The sequence below is a fragment of the Pseudophryne corroboree genome, chromosome 8 (assembly GCF_028390025.1).
Source record: "Pseudophryne corroboree isolate aPseCor3 chromosome 8, aPseCor3.hap2, whole genome shotgun sequence".
NCBI classification, from domain to species: domain Eukaryota; kingdom Metazoa; phylum Chordata; class Amphibia; order Anura; family Myobatrachidae; genus Pseudophryne; species Pseudophryne corroboree.
Window position 1 is genome coordinate 20,453,301 of NC_086451.1, and position 19,309 is coordinate 20,472,609.

The window sequence follows — 19,309 nt, forward strand, 5'->3', positions numbered from 1 at the left end:
GTGTGCAATTGCGTATAAATCATTACTAATGTGTGGCATTATGTATATAAGGTGCTCTACTATGTGGCATTGCGTACAGAAAGGGCACTACTGTGTCGTCTAGTGTGAATAAAGAGCAATAGGGTGTGGTGTAATGTGAATAAGGAGCAATTCAGTGTGATGTAATGTGAATACAGGGCTCTACTGTGAGGAGTAATGTTTATAAGGAAAAGTGATACTACTGTGGGATGTAATATGAATTATGGACACTATCGCATGATCAAATGTGAATAAAGTTACAGTAGTGTGTGGCGTAATTGGAAGTGGGGTTATTATTGTGTGGCCATGCCCCTTTCCAGCAAAAACACACCCCTTTTTGGGCTGTGCGACAAATGTGCGAACTGTTCCTATTTAAAATATAGGGGGTACAAACACCAAAATAAGGACTGTTATGGGTGAGGAATGATGGTGCTAGGAAAGAGGTGCAAGGTCAGAGGCGAAACCAGCGGTGGTGCTAGGGGGCACCAGCCAAAATCTTGCCTAGGGCATCATATTGGCTAGGGCCGGCTCTGGATCATCTACAGACCCTTAATACGGGATGAGAAGGATTAAATGAATACTTTGCATGACCTAGAAGCTTTTTTTGTAGTACTAGAAAATTCTCTGTTAGGAAAAGATCACAGGTAAACACAAATTCGGCAAATGGGAGTAACGAGAGAAGTGCAACATTACCCTTTGACAAAACCTGCAGAAGTTACGATTGGGCCTCTATGATGCTAAACCCTTTTCTTTTCTCCTGGCAGCAGTGGCTCCTGACTAACTTACTCGACAGAGATTTTGTTGTGTAAATTGAAATGTGAAATACATATATTGTACTCCAGCTCAGGAAGTACAAGGTATGTTAGATACTCCTCAAAGACTAATGTTGCATTCCACTGTTCTAGATTCATGTCCATCACAGGTAGAGGAAATTATCTCACAGATACTGGGTTCCCTATGAACTTAGGATGGACAGGACACTGGATTGATGGCTGAGGTAGTCCCAGTAGTGACACAGCAAGTACAAGATTTAAGGGGGGTAGAGCAAGTAGTAGTCAATTCCCCGTAGTGCCCAGTCCAGCTGTCATTTTAATAAAATCCTCTCCACCTCTACAAACTTTACTGTCACCAACCTCTATTCGGTTTTCTTCACTGTTTCTTCTTCATCTTTGTGTTCACAAAGGGGATACAATACATGGACCCGACTCTGCCAAGGTTTCATTGACAGCCTGAGTATTTTCTCCCAGGCCTTGCATAGCTGCTTACTATCCTTTCAGCCCGATAGGAGATCGGTATTGATATGAATTTATTACTGTGTTCTGATACATTTGTGTCTTCACTGGCGGATACTAAAAAACTTTTGTTTCATCTCTTCAAGACACAAGGTCTCAAAGGATAAACTGCAGTTGTGTAGGACAAGGGTCAAATACTTAGGACGTAGTACTGGTACATGATTTGACAGTTCATACACCACATGCCGTATCGGTCCTTCAAAATTCTGCCCGAACCCAGTACGTCTCATCAGCACGATTTAGCGGTCACTGATGACACCAGTATATTACTGCATGTGCCTTGTAATGCACAAAGGCTGGAGGATGAGAATACTGGTGAAGGACAATTTTGTATGGACACTGATGTGCGTGATTGTATGGAATATCTGAATCAGACTTTTACTATGAGACCAGACATAAGTGACAGCCCGCCAGTGAACGCAGACCTGATTTTTTTTTTATCTAGACTGACGGCAGTTACCCCAGACAGACAGACTTGTGCACAGGATATGCTGTTGTAGATGACCAAGGTATTATAGAAGCTGAAACCTTTGGGCAGACCGCATGCAGCACTGGTCGCTGAGCTGGTCTCACTGACCAGGGCATGCGAGTTGGCAGAAGATACGTTAGCCAATATATATATACCGACTGTAGAGATGTTTTTAGAGTGATGCTCATGGTACTCTACATTGCAAACACACAACAGTTAATTAAGATGCAAATTTGTGTTCCCTACAGGAAAAGGAGGTCTGGAAGGCGAAGGGGTATGGTCAGGAGTCCTCAGGACTCCTGAGAGTTGGACAAGGTAAGCCAGTAGCCCCCAGGGCATATCTGCCAGACCTAGCTGAGGCAGCACATGGTCTGACTCACGTAGGGTAAGGAAGGTATGTGCAAATTGGTAAGAGCTTACTGGCATGTACCAGGGTTCTCTTCTCAGGCAAGCAGGAAAGCAATGACCTGTCTTAATTGCATGAGGAAGAACATTTGGTAAGGTAGCACTAACAGAGCCATCCCATACTCCTCCTGCAGACGGACCTTTTCAGGTAATACAAATCAACTTCGTACAGTTAACACCCTGTAGGAATTTGAACTATGTATTGATGTGCACTGATGTTTTCTCAAACTGGGTAAAGGCATTCCCTGCTGCTACAAATACTGCTGTGTTTACCGCAAAGAAAATTGTGCAGAAATTTGTGTGTAGATATGGTATCCCTAGGATTAGAAGCAAAGTGATGGCTGAAACTGGACTATTGTGGTCATAGACACTGCCACTAGTGTTATGTAGCATCGGAACCACTCCCAGATCCCCACTTAACTAATCACCCTCTTTGAATTTTTTTTTTTTTTTGGAAGACAACCTCATGTCATGATCGATCTGCATCATGATCTGAAATACACCAATGAGGTGACAGTACAGTACCTTATCGAGATGAGCCAGCACTTGCGAACTTAGCAAAAGAACTTGAAACTGTTGATTCCTGATATGCCAACTACTAACTGTCTTGATTGTAAACCAAGAGACTGTGTGATTAATCTTACGCTCAGGTTGCCAAATAGACAGGTGGGAAGGACCATACCAAGTTTTGTTGACAGCACGATTCCAGTGAAAGTAGCTGAGAGAGAGACTTGGGTCCACGATTCCCACTGCAAGAAACTCGTTAGTCCGGAAGAAACTCGTAAAGGGAGTGAAATCGCAGCAATGTCACTCGAGAATCTGTTCCATAAAAACTGAGAGACGGCACTGTTGAACACTACCTGAGCGTACTAAAGGATTACAAAAAGACCAGTCGTTGTAATAGATTTGCTATAAGCAAGATTTGTGTTGTTCTATCTTTCTTTTTCTTTTGACAAAAAAATTTTTCAGGACATTCTATTTTTGTGAGGTTTCCTGAGGAGTCGAGCGTGGGACTGGAACTGGTTCTGGAGAAAGGAGTGATGCCTTTATAGGATCCCAGGATCAGCCTATCACTTTGTTTAAAGCCAGAGTAAATCAAAGATCTAGTAGTTACGGAGTTCGGAGGCAACGTGATAGGCTATTGTCTGAGGAATACTGTATTTTGTAGTTATTGTGACCCTATAATTGAAGATGAGTGCATCCAGAGATGTCAGTCAAGTGGTAATGTTGAATTTAACAGACATCCTATGAGTGATTATCATTCATTACTGGGTAAAGTTTTAAACCAAATGGAATGTTGGATGTGCTCACAGGTAATTCTAAGACAAAACAATGCAGGATTAGTGCCACATTCTTTAGAGTTAGCTGAGGTACTTGAATTACATGGAGGGGGGGGGGGGGACCTGGTGGATAAAGTGGGGTATTAACGGAGCGATATTCTAAGCAATCTGACTAGATTGCTTAGAATTTAAGCATTATCGCTTCGTGTGTACCCCCTACAGCGATAGCGATGCGCAGCCCCGCGTATCGCTATCGCTGCTGCTAGATTGGCCTGCACGCTCACTTTACCCGCTGAGTTAAGTGAGCGGCCCCCCCGTCTCCCCCCGCACGCTCAGCACACATTGCGCTTTCAGGAAATTGGGAGGTAATCAGGAACAATCAGACAATGGCCTATTCACACATAGCAGATAAAGAGCTAATTAATACCATGACTGTACAAAAGATTGTTATATGTGGAAGAAAGGTTTATGAGTGGCTCTCCCCGAACTCCGAGGGTTTATGTTATCTAGGAAGGACACTACCTGAAATAATAACCCTTGTTCAATGATGAAACAGATCTAGCATACGATCCAGAAATGGAAACAATGTTCAGGGGGTGATAGGAATATATACCATGAAAATGTTATATGTCTCTTTCACGACTTGTTTGTTTTCTCCCTCTACCCAGCAATACCTCTATCGAATCCAAACATCAGTGTACAAAGACATAGGTACATGTATGTATGCAACGATCGTTCAGATCACACATAGTCTATAGTACTGTCCCAGCATACTCTATATGTTGAATGTCATCCCACATCCAACCAGTGGTCTCACGACCGCCAAGCACATATAGAGGATGTCCCGTTCTCTTCCCTGTCTTCCCCAACTATAGTCAATGTCTGATTTGCGAAATGAATACATATGTGTGAATAGGTCACCAATTATTGTTTGAAATATTTTTATTATGTTTAGTGTGACAGTTATGATAGTTTTGTTGACTATCAAAGGGTGGACTGTTGAAGTCGGAAAAAGAAGACAATACAAACCAGACACAGATTGGCGCTTCTCGTGGTGGCGTAAGGACGCAATTGATGTATATGGATGCACCATGCTTCTTTACCGTACATCATGCATAGAGTCGCATGGCGTGCGTGTTGCAGCGTGGTGGGTGTATATACGGTAAAAGGCGCAATCACTGAGAAATGCCATAAAGACGCACACAAACACATATTCATACAACACATAAATTACACATAGACAAAACATGTCCAGCACCAGACTTGTATTATATTGTATTTATATAATAGAGTGTAAAATCAGATATATATTATTGGGATGGAACAAGTTAATTATATCATGCTTAGTGTCAAAATGGTCAGGAGAATGTGTGGATTAATTTGATAGCAATAGGTAAATTGTAGCACATTGCAACGATTAGTTATGACCAAATGTATGAATATAAAGTCACATTCTAAGAGAACAAAGGACTTCCTGAGAAACCAGTAGTTAATCCCTGTACCTGCATCTTCAAACTGGACATTGCTTACATATGAACTGACCAATAACACACAATGAATGAGAAACCTCCCTCTCCTGTGCCAATGGAAGGAGACCGAAACCAACAACCTGTTAACTCCCACTGTTTGATATTTGTAGTTTCTAGGACTTAGAGAGTAGTTGCTGTGAGGAAGACATGGAGGAATGTTCTATGGTATAGGGTCATGTATACTGGCTGTGACTGATTCTTGTTACTGTAACTCTGTACCACTCACTTATGCATATATATATATATATATTATACTGAATGATATACTGTACATATGTTATTTTGTATGCATACCTTTTAATATTAAATACATATATATATCTCTGGGCGTTGGACCTCAGTATACCATGTGTGTGAGTACTTGCTTTCTCTTAAGGGACATAGTGCTGCGACGTTCAGCGCACTATTATCGTATATGTTAATAAGATGCGCCTTGCGTCCGCAGTATATATTAACGCTGGTATGTAAATGTTTATTTAAAATAATGAAAATTCACATGTATCAATCAGTATAAGTATAAAAGGTCTCTCTTGTATGGGATCCTCTGGTCAATGCCAACCGCACCATGCTGATTATAAAATATAGATGTAACTGATTTTATTTATAAGTCGCTGATATGTACTTGGTGCAAATGACACACGTCAGCCCAGGAACATTCTTGCTGGCCATGTAGATCTCTCTGTTGCAGCTGCGTGCCTCAGTGGCTCAGATGAATTATATAACAATATCGCCCAGGGGAACAATACACCGCGCTACGCCTGACCCTGGAGTAGATGTGTTTTAAAGCAGACCCGCACCGATTGTGAGGCTGGAGACCGAGGGAGAGCGCTAGCTGCTGATGATACAGGATAGCGCTTTGCTCAACTTATATAGGGGTCTATTTACTAAGCCTTGGATGGAGATAAGTTTGACAGACATAAAGTACCAGCCAATCAGCTCCTAGCTGCTATGCCACAGGCTGTGTTTGAAAAATGACAGTTAGGAGCTGATTGGCTGTTACTTTATCTCCAGCAACTTTATCTCCATCCAAAGGCTTAGTAAATACACCCCATAGTCATGCTCAGTCCCGGTCAGATCAGTCAGCACATCAGGGGTAGAGTTGCAATCTCTCTTACCCCAGCTGATATTCAGTATATAGGGAGAACTGCAACCTCCGGGTCTGTTTGTGGAAGCAGCAGACACCTCCGGTGCAGACACAAACTCACCAACAACGGCAGTCCCTGCCTTGGCGTGGAGTCTCTTTTAGCGGGCGCTAACGCGTTTCTCCATCATATAATGCAGTGATGGTTTCTTCAGAGGATGGCTGTCACTGGCGCAGTTGTCATGCCTGAGAGACGCGTTGGGGATTCACCACGGAAACTTTGTGGCATTTCCTAAGTGAACTGATGGGGTCATTGCATTCTTCCCTACAAACCCTCCTAGGAGGAGTACGATCAAGTATTTCCCTCTCGTCATTTAAGACCAACGTTGCAGGTGGGATTGGTATAGACCAGACAGAACACAAACAGCACTTTATTCAGGATACAATGTAGCACTTTATTCAGGATACAATGAGGATCCCACGACACTGTTCAGATCTTTTTGCCCCACCAGTTTGGTCTGCCGATAGGTCAGCCTAATGTATCGCCCCTGGCACTCCCAGTACACGTGGGTTAAATGACAGTGGGTGAAAGATGGACACTTTTATTATATCTAAACAAATGCAGTACACAATACTGGTAACAATGCTATAATACCAGGGGGCTCACCAAGCTGCTTACTCCTAAACCTCATCAGCCACTTTGATGGGCAATCTCGGCGGCTGAGCCACGATCATCAATATTGGCGTGGTGGGGACGGAGCTCAATGTCTTCCTGCTTTTCACATTTACATACAGTAGCAACTTCTGTGAAGGTTTCACAGACTACTTGCAGCCGAAACTTTGCAACCCTGCAACTAGTCCAACCGGAGCCGGTACCATGCATCAGCTCTGTCCAGGAGAGAGATTCCCCTGCCTTGCATCTGCATCTATTTATACCCTTCTCATGTTCTCATTTCCCAGGGGCTATCCATGAACCTACCTTGGTCGTTAGATCACAAGCAGGCCTCCTGCGGTTAGTGGCTCCAGCATGTATGCTAAAGCAGGATGCGGCTCAGTGGGCTGCCTGCTGCCTGCGTATTATCACAATAATGACCAGGAGGCATATTACTGTACAGAAAAAAAAATCCATGTTCACACAATAGCAGTAAAGCGGGCAACCCCACCTGACAACATTTAAGGATTGCGCAGTGGGCATTATATACATAGATACATGGATAGTAACAGTACAATACCACGCAGGGTTTGCGTGAGAAGGATGTGGAGTGGGCTAAACCCTCATCCTGACACCCGCGTCTCATCACACAGCTAACACCTTTACAATGAAAAAATTATTGTATCAATGCAAATATAATTCTAGTCTTGTGTGAGTAACGTTTTGTTTAGGGTTGGAGTTAATTACAGGATACACAAACAATCAGCATGTCCCATGTTTTCCTATAACTTTTTTTTATGCATTAATTCTAATATAAATATGTTTGGGTTGTTGCAAACATCTGCCATTTATCACCATCCTTATGTTTTCATATGATCCTTCCAGATCTGCTAATTAAAAAAATGTTTTAGTGAAACCAGTATGATATAATCTCACACCTTGGGTTGAATGGAACAGAAACTGCTAAGAGGTGCAGAAAAGACTACCTGCAGAACAGAGTACACTGACAGTACAGTGACAGGGTGGGTGCAGAACAAAGTACACTGACAGTACAGTGAGGGGCTGGGTGCAGAACAGAGTACACTGACCGTACAGTGAGAGGCTGGCTGGGTGCAGGACAGAGTACACTGACAGTACAGTGAGAGGCTGGGAGCAGGACAGAGTACACTGACAGTACAGCGAGAGGCTGGGTACACTGACAGTACAGTGACAGGATGGGTACAGGACAGAGTACACTGACAGTACAGTGAGAGGCTGGGTGCAGGACAGAGTACTCTGACAGTACAGTGAGAGGCTGGGTGCAGGACAGAGTACACTGACAGTACAGTGAGAGGCTGGGTGCAGGACAGAGTACTCTGACAGTACAGTGAGAGGCTGGGTGCAGGACAGAGTACACTGACAGTACAGTGAGAGGCTGGGTGCAGGACAGAGTACACTGACAGTGCAATGACAGGCTGGCTGTGTGCAGTAGAGAGTACACTGACAGTACAGTGAGAGTCTGGGTGCAGGACAGAGTACACTGACAGTGCAGTGACAGGCTGGCTGTGTGCAGGACAGAGTACACTGACAGTACAGTGAGAGGCTGGGTGCAGGACAGAGTACACTGACAGTACAGTGAGAGGCTGGGTGCAGGACAGAGTACACTGACAGTACAGCGAGAGGCTGGGTACACTGACAGTACAGTGACAGGATGGGTACAGGACAGAGTACACTGACAGTACAGTGAGAGGCTGGGTTCAGGACAGAGTACACTGACAGTACAGTGAGAGTCTGGGTGCAGGACAGAGTACACTGACAGTGCAGTGACAGGCTGGCTGTGTGCAGGACAGAGTACACTGACAGTACAGTGAGAGGCTGGGTGCAGGACAGAGTACACTGACAGTACAGTGAGAGGCTGGGTGCAGGACAGAGTACACTGACAGTACAGCGAGAGGCTGGGTACACTGACAGTACAGTGACAGGATGGGTACAGGACAGAGTACACTGACAGTACAGTGAGAGGCTGGGTGCAGGACAGAGTACACTGACAGTACAGTGAGAGGCTGGGTGCAGGACAGAGTACACTGACAGTACAGTGAGAGGCTGGGTGCAGGACAGAGTACACTGACAGTACAGTGAGAGGCTGGGTGCAGGACAGAGTACACTGACAGTACAGCGAGAGGCTGGGTGCAGGACAGAGTACACTGACAGTACAGTGAGAGGCTGGGTGCAGGACAGAGTACACTGACAGTACAGTGAGAGCCTGGGAGCAGGACAGAGTACACTGACAGTACAGTGAGAGGCTGGGTGCAGGACAGAGTACACTGACAGTACAGTGAGAGGCTGGGTGCAGGACAGAGTACACTGACAGTACAGCGAGAGGCTGGGTACACTGACAGTACAGTGACAGGATGGTTACAGGACAGAGTACACTGACAGTACAGTGAGAGGCTGGGTGCAGGACAGAGTACACTGACAGTACAGTGAGAGGCTGGGTGCAGGACAGAGTACACTGACAGTACAGTGAGAGGCTGGGTGCAGGACAGAGTACACTGACAGTGCAGTGACAGGCTGGCTGTGTGCAGTAGAGTGCAGTAAAATAGAAGGAACAGAGGAAAGCTCAGTGATGACGCTGTGACATAGAGAGCCGTGGGTACAGACTAGGAATAGTTAGGGGTGTACGTCACCAGAGAACACAAACATCCCACTCAGGACAAGGTGTGAATGAGACCTGACACAGAGGCTGCGTGAGACATCTCTCTCCTTGTTATCTTCTAACCATGTAAGAGAAGGATGGCAGGAGTCATTGCAGTCACATGAATCCGGCATCGGTTACAGAGCATTCTATGGGGGGAATTCAATTGTTTGAGAAGTCGGTTGGGTGTCTGCTTTTTCCTGTCTATTCAATAGGAAAAAACAGACTCCCAACTGACTTTTCAAACAATCGAATATCCCCCTATAAGTGTGTACTGCGCAGGGACGGATCTAGACTTTTCTTTTAGGGGGGGCGGTTTACTGTTTAATCTTGACTCCTCCCCTCTCTAGTCCCAACTCCTCCCATTTGCAATCCTAACTCCTCCTCTCTCAATTCCTGAAAAACTGAACTTTTTGAGTGAGACTGAGATAGTGCTTTGTGATTGTTCTATGTACATGTGACTGTGCTATGGGGTAATTGTATTTATTAGCCCTAGTACCCACACACCTGCAAGTGAGGGGCATATGCTCTATAACCCTTGCTCTCCTGGCTCCTCTGTGCTGCTGTGGTATAGGCTGCAGGACAGCGTTCTGCCTCAGGCTCTCCCTGGAGAGCTCTCTTCAGCTCAAAAGTGGGTGTGGCTATGACTGTGTTAGGGGGGGGGCGGTCGCCCCCTTCGCCCCCCCCCCCCCCCTAAATCCGGGCCTGGTACTGCGCATTGTGTTCACTAATATCAACAGCAACATCTGATGCATGGCTTGGGGCAGGGGGTGCACCTAAACCTAGGCCCCAGGATATTGGGGGGATAGGTCTAGTGTCAATGGGGGTAATTCCAAGTTGATCGCAGCAGGAATTTTGTTAGCAGTTGGGCAAAACCATGTGCACTGCAGGGGGGCAGATGTAACATGTGCAGAGAGAGAGTTAGATTTGGGTGGGTTCTTTTGTTTCTGTGCAGGGTAAATATACTGGCTGCTTTATTTTTACACTGCAAATTAGATTGCAGATTGTACACACCACACCCAAATCTAACTCTCTCTGCACATGTTACATCTGCCCCCCCTGCAGTGCACATGGTTTTGCCCAACTGCTAACAAAATTCCTGCTGCGATCAACTTGGAATTACCCCCAATGTAACTCACATACAACAGGGTTTTTGTTTTACTTCTAGTTATGGGGTTTATTTATTCAGGCAAAAAAACGAAACATAAATTGTTACTTATATCAGTGATGTTACGTATCATTGCGTCCATTCGATGCGATATGTAGCTTTGGTAAGTAGCAATTCATGTATACTCACCTCTCCGGTGATACAAGCTTTCCGTTCCACACAACTATGGTGATGCGATTCAGGCACGGAGCGGGGGTGCCGCTGGGGAAGTCAGTAACCGGCTCTGTGGAAAAACCCCACAGCAGAGAAAAGCCACATTTCCCGCCAAACAGGGATTTTCTCTCCTTTAGGAATAGACCCCTATTTTTTTTATTCATGTATTTGAATAAATGGGTGTGGTTTTCACACTTGCAACCAATCGGACTCCGTCATCACTATCAACTTTATACTGACAGGTTTAGGGGGTAATTCAGAGTTGATCGCAGCAGCAAATGTGATAGCAATTGGGCAAAACCATGTGCACTGCAGGGGGGGCAGATACAACATGTGCAGAGAGAGTTATATTTGGGTGGGTTATATTGTTTCTGTGCAGAGTAAATACTGGCTGCTTTATTTTTACACTGCAATTTTGATTTCAGTTTGAACACACCCCACCCAAATCTAACTCTCTCTGCACATGTTACATCTGCCCCACCTGCGGTGCACATGGTTTTGCCCAACTGCTAACAAATTTGCTTCTGCAATCAACTCTGAATTACCCCCTTAGAGAGGATGACAGGTACAACCTCTTTTTATGGTAAGAGGGAGGAGCTAGCGGGAAGAGGAGGAGTTGGGCATCTATAGGACTCAGCAGGTGCCAGCTTTGTGCTGGGAGAACCCTATAAACTGCTGCAAAACTAAAATAATCTGCCCTGTACTCCCAGCTCCCACTGAAAACAATTATGTTCCAAGAACAACTGGTAGGAACCAAGGGCGTGGATTGTGGTGGACGCAATGCACATGGATGAATATACGCATTCATTTCCGCGCACGGCTGAACTGCATTCCTGAACTAAAATACTTCAACTATGCGTATATAGAAAAGATTTTTCACCTGAATATGTTAGAGTACTTTATTGAAATATACATATCACCCTGCAACTTTTACTACTTACATTCCTTTATCCTCTGTGCTTTACCACCAGGCATTTATATCATCAGAGTTCATTATCTTTGCTGCCCTATTGTGTGACAGAGCCCTTCTGTGCACTTTGTATGGGATGATAATTTATTCATAGCTCTACGGGGGTAATTCAGACCTGATCGCTAGGCTGTGTATTTGCGATCAGGTCTAAACTGCGCATGCGTATGCACCGCAATGCGCAGGCGCGTCACACGGGTACAAAGCAGTTCGCCGCTCAGCGATGGGTTTGTGCGAAGAATTTATTTGCACGGGTGATCGCAAGGAGATTGACAGGAAGAGGGCGTTTGTGGGTGGCAACTGACCGTTTTCAGGGAGTGGTTGGAAAAAACGCAGGCGTGTCCATGTTTTTGCAGGGCGAGTGTCTGACGTCAATTCCGGTCCCGGACAGGCTGAAGTGATCGCAGCGGCTAAGTAAGTCCTGGGCTACTCAGAGACTGCACAAGATCTGTTTGTACAGCTCTGCTACACATGCGATCGCACACTTGCACAGCAAAAATACACTCCCCCTGTAGGCAGTGCAAAAATCGCCTGCTAGCGATCAGGTCTGAATTAGGCCCTATGTCGTATCCAAATGCCATGGTTGGCCCCATGTCTACTAGAACCCTGTGCGAGAAATTTTGGAGCGCCCCACCTAATCCACCTACAGCATATGGGTGGTCATTCCGAGTTGTTCGCTCTGCAATTTTCTTCGCATTGCAGCGATTTTCCGCTAATTGCGCATGCGCAATGTTCGCACTGCGACTGCGCCAAGTAAATTTGCTATGCAGTTAGGTATTTTACTCACGGCATTACGAGGTTTTTTCTTCGTTCTGGTGATCGTAGTGTGATTGACAGGAAGTGGGTGTTTCTGGGCGGAAACTGGCCGTTTTATGGGAGTGTGTGAAAAAACGCTACCGTTTCTGGGAAAAACGCGGGAGTGGCTGGAGAAACGGGGGAGTGCCTGGGCGAACGCTGGGTGTGTTTGTGACGTCAAACCAGGAACGAAACTGACTGAACTGATCGCAGTGTAGGAGTAAGTCCCGAACTACTCAGAAACTGCAAAGAAATTTCTATTCGCAATTTTGAGAATCTTTCGTTCGCAATTTTGCTAAGCTAAGATACACTCCCAGAGGGCGGCGGCTTAGCGTGTGCAATGCTGCTAAAAGCAGCTTGCGAGCGAACAACTCGGAATGAGGGCCATTGATCATTAATACTTTTATTGTTATTACAGAATAAATAATTAATACTTTAATTGTTATTATTATGTCCCACACAGGAAACACACACACACACATTGGCCCCTACAGGGAAAAAAAAATAACTGGTGCCCACAGAAAAAAATGAAACACACAATAATTGCCCCAGCACACCACAGAAGACTGTCAGTAGGAGAAGAGAGAGAGAACTCCCAGTCACTCCCTTGCCCTCAGCTGCATACTCAGTGACTATGGGGCATACTTACCTACTTTGCTGCCCCCTCCTCCGGGAGGAGGCAGCGTTGTAGGTGCATGGGGGCGTGCCCGGCAGCAGGATGGGCGGTCCGGGGGTGTGGCCAACAGGGTAGTGGACAGTCCAGAGGCGTGGCATCAGGATTGCGTCAGTGTGGTCCCGCCCCCTGCGATGCAGTGCCGAGAAATGAGGCGCTGTATAGAGGGGGGCAGAGCTACGGTGACGCGATTCAGCGCAAATCGCGTCATCGGACCCCCTTGGACTGCCCACTTGTTCTCTGCTGCGGGCGGCCGAGGAGGGGCATGGAGGGGCAGCATGGAAAGCTGGAGGCTTGCCCACCTTTCCGGGGGGCCGGGAGGGCCTACCGATTTTTGGGAGCCTCCCGGCCATTCCGGGAGGGTAGGTAAGTATGCTATGGGATCTATGCTCTAAACCTTGCAGAGAGATAAAGTGGACAGGGATAAAGTACCAGCCAATCAGCTCCTGTTATTTTCCAAACACAGCCTGTAACATGGCAGACAGGAGCTGATTGGCTGGCACTTTATTTCCATCCACATTATATCTCTCCAAGTCTTAGTAACTAGACCCCTAAGTCACTGCAGAGTACGGTGCAAACAGGATGTTGTGCATCGCGTCGACATAGGTCTGACATGCCCGGAATAGCCCAGCGCCAGCACTTGCAGTGCGGGTGCCGCCAGGCCCACTAATCTATATGGATCCCAAGCCGTGACAGCGGCCACACTGCACCTCCTTTGACTCATTAGCAGCCACTCTGCTTGAACGGCTCTGCCATGTGCAATGAAAAGTCTAAGTTAACCTGATGATACAAAGGTGAGACTGAAAAGCACAGAACAGAACCAAAGTGATGGAATTTGCAAACATATCAGCAGGATTTGTACTGGCAATGAATTAAAGCCATCTAAAGCAAGTCATTGTGGGAAAATAGAAAATGTTTTACAGGTGTATTTTTAAACAGCTAATGAATCAGAAAACCATCATTAATGGCGACAGATTTACCTTAATGTGCCGCTGCCCCGCATCATCCCTATTACATTCCTAATTGGCAGGTGGATGTCTTACACATCAGCAGGGATCGGATACCACTTGGGCTACACCTCGGGATGCCTGTATCGGTGAAGCGGTAAGCACGCTGGGCAGGCTGCCAGTATGCCAGTCAGGGAGCCATGCCGCCTCTCAGGAAAACGTTAGCATCCCAGAATCCAATCCGGGTCATTACAGAAAATAATTTTCTCACATTTCAAACATCCAATTAACACAAGTCATTAAGTGCAAACAAGGAAATGCCTTTCATGGGAGGCTGATATGTGTCTGAGGCAGCGTGGTAAATCTCTGCCTCATTTATACGCAAGAGGAACCCGAATGAATGGAAATTTAAAGGCGAAGGCTGCTATGGGGAAAGCCTGGGGGTGCTGGTGCAGGTTACAGCCGTGGCATGGGTTGCCTAGTGGCTAGACCAGGATCTCCATGTCACTGCTATAGGCCAGGGGTCCTGGTGTGGCGTTAGGATTTATTTTAAATGTATGCCCCCACCTACTTGCTGACTGGCTTGTGTTTACCCATGTCCCCCAACAACGCGGTATCGTGGACCGGGGACAGGGGAGTGGCCATGTCGCCAAGGAGCTTAGGGGGTAATTCCGAGTTGATCGCACGTAGTAACTTTTTGCTGCTGGTGCAATCAACTAATCTCCACCTATGGGGGAGTGTATTTTAGCATAGCAGGGCTGCGATCGCTTGTGCAGCCCTGCTAAGCTAAAAAAGTTTCACGTAAAACAAGACCAGCCCCAGACCTACTTACCATTTGCGACGGATCCAGCGATGCAGGTCCCGGATTTGACGTGAGATATACGCCCTCAAATCACCTGGACATGCCTGCGTTCGCCGCACCACTCCCGGAAAACGGTCAGTTGACGTCCCGACACACCTTCCTCCTGTCACTCTTCTTGCGGTCACCGCTGCGACCGCTTTCCCCGTTCCCAGCGTCGTTGCCCGGCAAGGCACCAACGCACATGCACAATGCGCACGGCGCTCATGCGCAGTTCCAACCCGATCGCACCGCTGCGAAGAAGTGCAGCATGACCCCCTTAGCTGCATCATGGACGTGCGTGGCTATACCGCCACGGGAGTGCCTACTGATAAAAAGGGCAAGGCTGCCCAATCCTGCGATCCTATCCTGACTTCCACATGCTCCAATCACAAATGCGTGTGTCACCCATTCATCTGCCACGCGGAGAAGCGGTTTATGGTAGGGATGGACATTGGAAGCCAACCTTCAAATGATGGCCAGGCTTCTGCCATCGCATCTTTCGATGCGATGGTAACTGGTCATTGCATCAAAAGAATTTCATATGATTGCGCATTTGCAGAAATAAACCTGTTTGCATATGCGCCAACTCCTGCGGCGCGGCCGCGCATGCGCAACACCTCTGTAGCGTAGTCGGCCAGGGCGGGACTGGGGGCGGGACCATTGGAACACCATCAAATGTTTATCATTCGATGGCGGCAAACATCAGTACGCCACCATTGAATAGTAAAACCACTGCCATCGCAACAAAACCATCGATGGTTGCGAACCATCGCAATGCGATGTCCATCCTAGTTTATGGGGCAGATTTATTAACTGCTGAGCAGATTGGGACAATGCAGTCCAATCATGATGGTGGGACACAGCCCTAGATCAGGACTTTCCCGCCGAAATTGGGATGGTTGGGAGGAATGGTTTACCCCTTCTAACACCACAGCGGCTGTATATGCCATGAACATGACGGGTGTACACAGCTGGGATCAGAATTCTGCACATGAGGATACTGTTGTGTCATCCTCTGGGTTTCCTGAGGAAGGATGCCCCCCTGGGTCTAGTAAGAGTGAGATCTCCTCAACGTAAGTCATGGGGAGGCATCCTGTGGTACTCCAGCTGCTACACATCCCAGCATGCCCTGCCACTGTTTGGCATGCCCTAAAAACAAAACTGTGTCAGAACATGCTGGGATGTGTAGTTCCACAGCAGCTGAAATGCCACAGTTTGCCTACCCCTGCCATAGGGTATCACAGGGCTGTTCCTGGTTCATGACCCTCCTGGGGTTGATTGACTCTGCCCATGCTCTCCACTGTGCATCTCTCCTAAATCGACGAGAGCTAGTGAGTGGTGGTCAGGTCAATCACTTTCAGTATCACTACAGTTGAATATTCTCTGGAGGATGGGCAATCCCACATTGAAGGATTTCTTTAAATACCAAGTTGTCATTTTTAAGGAGTACCCCCCTACACATAATTATATCCTTTTCAATACCTCTCTGGAGGGCAAACAAATATTAGGCTGTGTGAGCGGAGGGTTAGAGTTAGGCTGTGTGAGTGAAGGGTTAGGCTGTGTGAGCGAAGGGTTAGAGTTAGGCTGTGTGAGTGGAGGGTTAGGCTGTGTGAGCGGAGGGTTAGAGTTAGGCTGTGTGAGCGAAGGGTTAGGCTGTGTGAGCGAAGGGTTAGAGTTAGGCTGTGTGAGTGGAGGGTTAGGCTGTGTGAGCGAAGGGTTAGGCTGTGTGAGCGGAGGATTAGGCTGTGTGAGCGGAGGATTAGGCTGTGTGAGCGGAGGATTAGGCTGAGTCAGCGGAGAGTTAGGCTGTGTGAGCGGAGGATTAGGCTGTGTGAGCGGAGGGTTAGGCTGTGTAAGCGGAGGGTTAGGCTGTGTGAGCGGAGGGTTAGGCTGTGTGAGCGGAGGGTTAGGCTGTGTGAGCAGAGGATTAGGCTGTGTGAGCGGAGGATTAGGCTGTGTGAGTGGAGGATTAGGCTGTGTGAGCGGAGGATTAGGCTGAGTCAGCGGAGAGTTAGGCTGTGTGAGCGGAGGATTAGGCTGTGTGAGTGGAGGGTTAGGCTGTGTGAGCGGAGGATTAGGCTGAGTCAGCGGAGGGTTAGGCTGCGTGAGTAGAGGGTTAGGGTTAGGCTGCGTGAGCGGAGGGTAAGGGGTAGGCTGTGTGAGCGGAGCGTTAGGTTGCATGAGCGGAGGGTTAAGGTTAGGCTGCATAAGTGGAGGGTTAGGCTGCGTGAGCAGAGGGTTAGGGTTAGGCTGCGTGAGCGGAGGGTTAGGATTAGGCTGTGTGAGCGGAAGGTTAGGCTGTGTGAGCGGAGGGTTAGACTGTGTGAAGGAGGGTTAGGCTGTGTGAGCGGAGGGTTAGGCTGTGTAAGCGGAGGGTTAGGCTGTGTGAGCGAAGGGTTAGGCTGTGTAAGCGAAGGGTTAGGCTGTGTGAGCGGAGGGTTAGGCTGTGTAAGCGAAGGGTTAGGCTGTGTGAGCGGAGGGTTAGGCTGTGTAAGCGGAGGGTTAGACTGTGTGAGCGGAGGGTAAGGCTGTGTGAGCAGAGAGTTGGGGTTAGGCTGTGTGAGCGGAGGGTTAGACTGTGTGAGCGGAGGGTTAGGCTGTGTGAGCAGAGAGTTGGGGTTAGGCTGTGTGAGCAGAGGGTTAGGCTGCGTGAGCGGATGGTAAGGGTTTGGTTCTGTGAGCGGAGTGTTAAGCTGTGTGAGCGGAGGGTTAGGCTGTGTAAGCGGAGGGTTAGGCTGTGTGAGCGGAGGGTTAGGCTGTGTGAGCAGAGAGTTGGGGTTAGGCTGTGTGAGCGGAGGGTTAGGCTGTGTAAGCGGAGGGTTAGGCTGTGTGAGCGGAGGGTTAGGCTGTGTAAGCGGAGGGTTAGGCTGTGTGAGCGGAGGGTTAGGCTGTGTAAGCGGAGGGTTAGGCTGTGTAAGCGGAGGGTTAGGCTGTGTGAGCGGAGGGTTAGGCTGTGTAAGCGGAGGGTTAGGCTGTGTGAGCGAAGGGTTAGGCTGTGTAAGCGAAGGGTTAGGCTGTGTGAGCGGAGGGTTAGGCTGTGTAAGCGGAGGGTTAGGCTGTGTGAGCGGAGGGTTAGGCTGTGTGAGCGGAGGGTTAGGCTGTGTGAGCGGAGGGTTAGGCTGTGTAAGCGGAGGGTTAGGCTGTGTGAGCGGAGGGTTAGGCTGTGTAAGCGGAGGGTTAGGCTGTGTGAGCGGAGGGTTAGGCTGTGTAAGCGGAGGGTTAGGCTGTGTGAGCGGAGGGTTAGGCTGTGTAAGCGGAGGGTTAGGCTGTGTGAGCGGAGGGTTAGGCTGTGTAAGCGGAGGGTTAGGCTGTGTAAGCGGAGGGTTAGGCTGTGTAAGCGAAGGGTTAGGCTGTGTGAGCGGAGAGTTGGGGTTAGGCTGTGTGAGCGGAGGGTTAGGCTGTGTGAGCGGAGGGTTAGGCTGTGTAAGCGGAGGGTTAGGCTGTGTAAGCGGAGGGTTAGGCTGTGTAAGCGGAGGGTTAGGCTGTGTAAGCGGAGGGTTAGGCTGTGTGAGCGGAGGGTTAGGCTGTGTAAGCGGAGGGTTAGGCTGTGTGAGCGGAGGGTTAGGCTGTGTAAGCGGAGGGTTAGGCTGTGTAAGCGGAGGGTTAGGCTGTGTAAGCGGAGGGTTAGGCTGTGTAAGCGAAGGGTTAGGCTGTGTGAGCGGAGAGTTGGGGTTAGGCTGTGTAAGCGGAGGGTTAGGCTGTGTAAGCGGAGGGTTAGGCTGTGTAAGCGGAGGGTTAGGCTGTGTGAGCGGAGAGTTGGGGTTAGGCTGTGTGAGCAGAGGGTTAGGCTGTGTGAGCGGAGGGTTAGGCTGTGTGAGCAGAGAGTTGGGGTTAGGCTGTGTGAGCGGAGGGTTAGGCTGCGTGAGCGGATGGTAAGGGTTAGGTTCTGTGAGCGGAGGGTTAGGCTGTGTGAGCGGAGAGTTGGGGTTAGGCTGTGTGAGCGGAGGGTTAGGCTGCGTGAGCGGATGGTAAGGGTTAGGTTCTGTGAGCGGAGGGTTAGGCTGTGTGAGCGGAGAGTTGGGGTTAGGCTGTGTGAGCGGAGGGTTAGGCTGCGTGAGCGGATGGTAAGGGTTAGGTTCTGTGAGCGGAGGGTTAGGCTGTGTGAGCGGAGAGTTGGGGTTAGGCTGTGTGAGCGGAGGGTTAGGCTGCGTGAGCGGATGGTAAGGGTTAGGTTCTGTGAGCGGAGGGTTAGGCTGTGTGAGCGGAGGGTTAGGCTGTGTAAGCGAAGGGTTAGGCTGTGTGAGCAGAGAGTTGGGGTTAGGCTGTGTGAGCGGAGGGTTAGGCTGTGTGAGCGGAGGGTTAGGCTGTGTGAGCAGAGAGTTGGGGTTAGACTGTGTGAGCGGAGGGTTAGGCTGCGTGAGCGGA